This window comes from Rhinopithecus bieti, unplaced genomic scaffold (genome assembly GCF_001698545.2).
Source record: "Rhinopithecus bieti isolate Rb0 unplaced genomic scaffold, ASM169854v2 scaffold_6946, whole genome shotgun sequence".
NCBI classification, from domain to species: Eukaryota; Metazoa; Chordata; class Mammalia; order Primates; family Cercopithecidae; genus Rhinopithecus; species Rhinopithecus bieti.
In genome coordinates this window covers 3,111,823-3,119,155 of record NW_016805697.1, presented here as the reverse complement: position 1 = coordinate 3,119,155, position 7,333 = coordinate 3,111,823, and the positions used below count along the sequence as shown (strand labels likewise).

Below are 7,333 nucleotides of genomic sequence, written 5' to 3'. Positions count from 1 at the left end.
AGCCAGGAGGCCATTGTTTTGGACTAAACTCCTACACTGGGCCCCAACAGACAAGACTAAAACTCAAAATGGAGTAACCCAGGCTCACCAAACCAAAACTGAGCTGTTAGGCCTTTTGAGAAAACAGGAGTGAGAAAGAGCCTAATTGCCCAAACAAGCCAATTTCAACTTTCTATCAGCATGAGAATGAAGTCTCCTGTGTTTTAATCCTTACAACAAAGAGTAACCTGGAGTAACCTGTTGTTAACCCATAGTTATCTTCCCATTGTTCTGTCTGTCTTCCTGTCCCTGACTTACAAAGAAAGTAACTTTGAAATGAACAATACACTTTTTGTTATTTGTTTTGCTTTCTTCAGCCCTTTTACTGTCTATAAAGCCAACATCCTCTGCTTGAGCCACGGGAGCAATTATTCTAGTTTATGGAATAAGTGTTGCCCAATTCTAGAACATTGATAAAGCCAACTGAGACCTTTAAACTAAATTTGTTGCAACTTTTTTTTTGATAATATGATATGCAGTTTTTGTATCCTCTTAATGCTTTTGAGATTCACACATCTCTGCATCTATTAATATTACGTTCATTTTTATTGCTGAAAGTATAATTCCATTGTATGAGTATACAACAGTTTTTTTTTTCTTTTTTCTTTTTTTTTTGAGACAGAGTCTCCCTCTGTCATCCAGGCTGGAGTGCAGTGGTGCAATCTCAGCTCACTGCACGCTCCACCTCCCGGGTTCACGCCATTCTCCTGCCTCAGCCTCCCGAGTAGCTGGGACTACAGGCACCCGCCACCATGCCTGGCTAATTTTTTTTGTATTTTCAGTAAAGACAGGGTTTCACCATGTTATCCAGGATGGTCTCAATCTCCTGACTTCATGATCCACCCATCTCGGCCTTCCAAAGCACTGGGACTACAGGCGTGAGCCACCGCGCCCGGCCACAACAGTTTCTTTATCCATGATGGACATTTGTGTTGTCCCCAGCTTTTGGCTATTATTAATAAAGCTGCTGTAAACATTCCAGTACAAGTCTTTGTGTGGACATGTGTTTTATTTTTCTCTTGATAAAAACACCTAAGAATGGAATTTTTGGAAAATATCAGAGCATGTTTAATTTTATTAGATATGCCAAGCTGCTTTTCAAAGTAGTCAAACAATTTTGCATTCCCATCAGCATGTATGAAAGTTCTAATTATGCCACAAGCTCGTCATCACTTGGTAGTCTCAGACTTTTTCACTTTAATGATTCTAGTGGTTGGGTAATAGTATTCAATTATAGTTTTCATTTGCATTTCCCTGTGAATATCTTTTCTCATGCAACTCTTAATTTTATAATTTTCTCTCACACTAAAATTATAATTTTATAATTTTCTTTTGCACTGAAAATTATGGTTGCTAATAGCTGTTTGTTTGCATTAATGGATTTATTTCCCTATATCTTTTGCACCACTATTAGTTGCTGGCTGTAAGATTCAATAATTCATGGGAAGCAGCAGAGTGAGACAGTGAGGCTTTTGGAGTCTCTACTGACCCTGTACCAACACCTTCAGCTGAGTGATCTTGGGCAAGTCCCTTAAGATCTCCAAGCCTGTGTCTCTTATTTTTTAAAGGGAGATTGTTATCATCAATAATAATTGTTATTATTAACTACTGTTCATTAAACACCTTCTAAATTCTAGGCTTTATGCTAAGTGCATTACTTACATAATAAGTATGGTTATGTTATGTAAAGTACTTAGAACAGTGCCTAGAACAGAGTGAGCACTATATTTGTATTATATTTTTAAAATTTATTTTTATTGTAGTAAAATAGTCACAACATAAAATCTACCATTTTAACCATTTTTAAGTGTACAGTTCAGTAGCATTAATTACCCTTACTTTATTGTGCAACCATCATCACCATCCATCTCCTGAACTTTAAGCATCCACACTAAAACCCTGTACCCATGAAACATCCTCTTTTCCCCTCCCTCCAGCCCCTGACAACTACTGTTCTACTGTATTTATCTATAAATATGACTATTCTACGTACCTCATGTAAGTGTAATAATACATTATTTGTCCTTTTTTGTCTGACTTATTTCACTTAGCATAATATCTTCAAGGTTCATCTATGTTGTAGTATGTATCAGAACCTCATCCCTTTTTAAGGCTGCCTTACTTATTTTCTGCCTGGTTGTTTCATCCATTATCGAAAGTGGGTTACTGAATACTATGACTATTATTGTAGAACATTCTACTATCTTCAATGTTGTTAACTTTTCCTTCATATATTTTGAGGGTCTGTTACTAGGTGTATAAATGTAGTAATCATTATCATCATCATTATTAATCTTGACGACAAACAACAAATTTTTTTTTTTTTTGAGATGGAGTCACTCTGTCACCCAGGCAGGAGTGCAGTGGCGTGATCTCAGCTCACTGCAACCTCCACTTCCCGGGTTCAAGCGATTCTTCTGCCTCAGCCTCCCAAGTAGGTGGGACTACAGGCTCGTGCCACCATACCCAGCTAATTTGTGTGATTTTAGTAGAGACGTGATGTCACCACATTGGCCAGGATGGTCTCAAACTCCTGATCTTGTGATCTGCCCACCTCGGCCTCCCAAAGTGCTGGGATTATAAGCATGAGCCACCATGCTCGGCCAAAGTAAGACCATTTTTATCCCCATTTTGTATAAGAGGAAAATAATACACAGAGAAAAGAAGTATCTTACCTGAGGTCAACACTTACAATAATATTATTTTTAAAAAAGAGATTAGGTCTTGCTATGTTGCCCAGGTTGGTTTCAAACTCCTGGCCTACAATGATCCTCTTACCTCAACTTCCCAATGTGCTGGGATTACAGGAATGAGCCACTACACCTGGCTCATAGTGATAATTTTTTAAAATGCATTTATCATTATTGGAGATAGCTACTGTGTCCATTCTTAACTCTGAATTTGGCAATTAATGGAAATTATTAAGCATTGATCCTGACTTTCCTATTCAAACTGCATGTCAAATTATATATAACCTTATAGCCTTGACTGATGAGGAAATATTTATTTCTTGCAAAAGAATTCCAGCTAGAAAGTATTGATGAAATTAGAAAAACACTTTTTTGTAACCCCCTCATGGAATAATGTTCTAGGTAATAATGAACAATGGATACAAAATACATTTGATGAAAGTTCAATGGATATTAGTTTCCTATTGCTACTGTAACAAATTACCAGAAAGTATGTGGCTTAAAACAATAATAAAGTAAATGTATTATCTTATAGTTCTGAAGGTTAGCAGTCTAAAGTGCATTTCAGTGAGCTGAAATCAAGGTTCACACAGGCTGTGTTCCTAATGCAGGCCTTTCCTAGTCTGTTTTGTGCTGTTATAACAGAATACCGCAGATTGTCTAAGTTATAATGAATAAAAATGTATTGCCTCACAGTTCTGGAGACCAAGAAGTCCAATATCTAGGTGCCAGCACCTGGTAAGGGCCTTCTTGCTGCATCATGGCATGGCAGAAGGCATCACATTGTGGAAGGGCAAAGAGAGGCAGAAGAGGGCCAAACTTGCCCTTTTATAATGGCATTAATCTCACCCATTAGGGCAGAGTCCTCATGGCCTAATCACTCCTTAAAGGTGATTTAATAACAATGGCAATTAAATTTCAACATGAGTCTTGGGGAAGATAACGATTCAAACCATAGCCAGGCTCTAGGAAAGAATCAAAGTCTTTGCCTTTTCCAGGTTCTAGAAGCTGCCTGCATTCCTTGGCTACTTGTCCCTCCTTTCTTCAATGCCAGCAGTGGAACAGCTTCAAACCTCTCTCTGACTCTGACCCCCTCTAAGCCTCCTTTTTCCACTTTAAAGGACCTTGTGATTAATTGGGTTCACATGTGTTATCCATGATACTCCCATGATAATCTTTTTAAGGTCAGCTGATTAGCAACTTTAATTCCATCTGCAACCTTTATCTTATCTTGCCAAGTAACAACATATTCACAGATTCTAGAGATTAGGACATAAACCTGTCTAGGAGAGGCATTATTGTGCCTGCCACAGTGGGGAACTGGAGACTTATGAGGTGTCAAATTATCAACTCACAGATGAGAGGTTATAAGGTGGAAAATACACCTTAACAGTGAAGGAGTCAGACTATCCCCACCTGAACCCACTGGTAGATCTTAACATCTCTAGTGGTGGAACATCAAACATGGCATGCATTCTAATGTTATGTAATATAAATAACATTGCCTGTGAAATATTCTTACCGAGAAAGCTTGACATTACTTTAAACAACCTTTTGGGACTTACAGTTTACCAGAAATACAGGGAATAGTAGAAAAAGTTAAATGATACCATGAAGAAGAAACAATCAGACAAATCCTGAAGATGGGTCGTTCTAGTGGAAAGCTGCCTCTGTTTCCTTAGTAAATCACTGGCATTAAAAAAAAAAAAAAAAAAAAAAAAAAACAGTTGGGGGCCGGGCGCAGTGGCTCACACCTGTAATCCCAGCACTTTGGGAGGCCGAGGTGGGGGGATCACGAGGCCAAAAGCTCGAGACCATCCTGGCCAACGTGGTGAAACCCCGTCTCTACTAAAAATGTGAAAAATAGCTGGGCCTGGTAGCGCGCACGCCTGTAGTCCCAGCTACTCGGGAGGCTGAGGCAGGAGAATGGCGTGAACCCGGGAGGGGCGGAGCTTGCAGTGAGCTGAGATCGCGCCACTGCACTCCAGCCTGGGCGACAGAGCGAGACTCCTTCTCAAAAAAAAAAAAGTTGAGGACTGTTCCAGATGAAATGATACTAATTCCTCCAGGAGCCGACCCTGATACATGGATCCGAGTTTATTTGGGAGGTACTAGAGATACCAGTAGAGAAGCGAGGCAGTGAAACAGAAAAAGAAGAGTCCACGATGGGTTTGTTGTTGAGCCGCCCGCCACAGTGAGCAGCCAGACCTCAATCCCACGAGAAACTCACAGTGACACAAAACACCAGATTCACAAAGGGCAAGGCCGCCGAGGTTTTATACACTGACTCACAAAAGTAATTTGTAGAGAACTGGTCCTTGGGTGTGTTAATTTGGCACTTTGGGCCTGTGGTAAGCAGGGAAAGCTGTCTTTTACCAGTGGTGTACCTCAGATATTTCACACCTGTGGGGCATTGCAATTTAAGTCCCTTTCTCTATATGAAAAATTAGGTTCATAAATTATTATGAAATAAAATGAAAATAGTGGGAAAAATTACATAAATAGAAATGCAGACAGTGACAGTTCTTTTGTTGAACTCTGTATGTGTAAGTATGACGTTATAATACTAAATAAAAATTACAAGATCGAAAGGGAAAACATAAACACTTTAAAGATAATTAAAGCCTTACCTTATGTTAAAGTCTTATATTTCACTTTTTTTTTCTTTAAAAGGAGTGAGTTGTGTACAGAGGGGTTAAATGCTTTTTAGACAAGAAAAAAAACTGCACTAGAATCAACTTATTCATCATCATCTTCTTCACCTTCATCTTCCTCCTCCTGATCCTCTTCATCTTCCTCCCCTTCCTTCTTCCTCTTGCTCTTTTCAGCCTTGATGACTCCTTTTTTTCGCTGCATCAGGCTTTCCTTTAGTTCAATATGCAGCAAGATCCTTTTCATATTTTTCCTTCAGCCTCACAGCCTTCTTTTCATAAGGCTGCTTGTCATCTGCAGCAGTGCTATTCCACATGTCTCCCAGTTTCTTTGCAATATCACCAATGGACAGGTCAAGATGTTCTTTGATTTGGGGGCGACACTCAGAACAGAACACAAAACAGGCTGCAGGAGGCCTCTTGGGTGCATTGGACTTGAACTTCTTTTTTGTCTCCCCTTTAGGGGGGATATAGATTTTCATTTCTCTTTCATAACCGGCCTTGTTTGCCTTTGCCATATCTTCACATTTTCCCTTCTCTTTAGCAGACATGGTCTTCCACCTCACTGAGCACATTTTTTAAAACTTTTTCTGAGACAGAGTCTCTCTGTCATCCAGGGTGGAACCCAGTAGTGAGGTCTTGGCTCACTCACTGCAGCCTCTGCCTCCTGGGTTCAAGCGATTCTCTTGCCTCAGCCTCTCGAGGAGCTAGGATTACAGACAACCGCCACCAAGCCTGGCTAATATTTGGATTTTTAGTAGAGACAGGGTTCCACTATGTTGACCAGGCTAGTCTTGAACTGCTGACATCAAGTGATCTGCCTGCCTCGGCCTCCCAAAGTGCTGGGATTACAGGCGTGAGCCACCACACCTGGCCTCTCTCTGAGCATTTCTTAGAAAACTCTGAGAAGTTGACTGAAGCTTCTTATGCTCCTTCTCACAAGTTTGCACAGGAAATGCATACGATAGCATTTTGCCTCTTGGCTTCTTAGGATCTCCTTTGCCCATATGTAGTTATTTTTTCCTCAGCGAGGCACAGAGTCACCCAGTGTCCATCTGGCTCCCACTTGCCCCGGCGCTGTCTCTATGGAGCTCAATGTACTGTAACAGCTGTGAGAGTAGGCCTCCTCACTCTCTCCACTCTGTGAAAAGTTTCTTTTACATGAAGCAACCCATATATAAAGGGTTTGTCAAAAATTCCTAAAAACCAATTTCACAAGTTCCAAATATGATAATACTGTACATTACTTTGTTTTAGGGGGATGAGTTCTAGTGGATTTCAGTGGTCTCCAGAGTTGAAAATTTCCACTAAGGAATTTTCACAATTCAACACAAAAACAAATGAACAAACAAACAAACCCTCCATTTTATTTTGAAAATCAGATAATATGGCTGAATGATAGCAAATATTGACATTATTTGAGTCATTGCTTTAAAATGAGTCTACAGCTCTTGGCAGAAATGATCAAGTCATTCAAGTATAATCTTTTTATTTATTCTGGCATCTTTTGTCATTTCTCCTGGGATTCTTCTTCAAAGTTTGATTCTTTTTTCCATGTAAATATCCATTCTTTTTGTGTGGCATAGCCAAAAGTCTTCTCCACATTTTTTATGTGCCAGACTTCAAGACTGAGATTTACTATACATTACTCAAGGCTGATTCTGGCTCTTCACAAAAATTTTTGTCTTATTTTAAGAAATGACCACAACCACCTCCACTTTCAGCAGTCACCAACCTGATAAGTCAGCAGCCATCAGTACTGAAGCAAGACCCTCCACCAGCAAAAAAATTATGACTCGCTGAGGGCTTAGCTGATCACCAGCGTTTTTTAGCAATAAAGTATTTTCAATTAAGGTATGTACATTATTGCTTTTGATATAATGCTAGTGTATACTTAATAGACTATGGTATAGTATAAACATAACTTTTATACACACTGAGAAACCAAAATTT

The 7,333-nt window shown here is 39.5% G+C and overlaps 1 pseudogene; it reads right to left on the bottom strand.

Annotated features, from left to right (window-relative positions):
• Positions 1 to 5,468: 5,468 nt before the first annotated feature.
• Positions 5,469 to 6,387, bottom strand: LOC108530547 (high mobility group protein B1-like; annotated as a pseudogene).
• Between the last annotated feature and the right edge of the window lie 946 nt (positions 6,388 to 7,333).